This window comes from Varanus komodoensis, unplaced genomic scaffold, assembly GCF_004798865.1.
Source record: "Varanus komodoensis strain SLA01 unplaced genomic scaffold, ASM479886v1 scaffold2570, whole genome shotgun sequence".
Classification (NCBI taxonomy): Eukaryota; Metazoa; Chordata; class Lepidosauria; order Squamata; family Varanidae; genus Varanus; species Varanus komodoensis.
Genome location: NW_025335678.1, coordinates 13,010 through 13,286, shown reverse-complemented (window position 1 = coordinate 13,286; position 277 = coordinate 13,010).

The window sequence follows — 277 nt, the reverse complement described above, 5'->3', positions numbered from 1 at the left end:
GATGTGAAGTGAGATTTATTCTTCGGCCAAATTTCTTCCCACACTCCAAGCATTTATATGGCTTCTCTCCTGTGTGTATTCTTTGGTGTAAAGTTAGATCTGACTTGGCAGTGAAGCTCATTCCACAGTCAAAGCATATATATGGCTTCTCCCCTGTGTGGATTCTCTGATGTCTCATAAGGCTTGATTTAACACAAAAGCTCATGCTACATTCGGAGCATTTATATGGTTTCTCCCCTGTGTGGATTTTTTGATGGCATGCAAGGCTTGTGCTTGA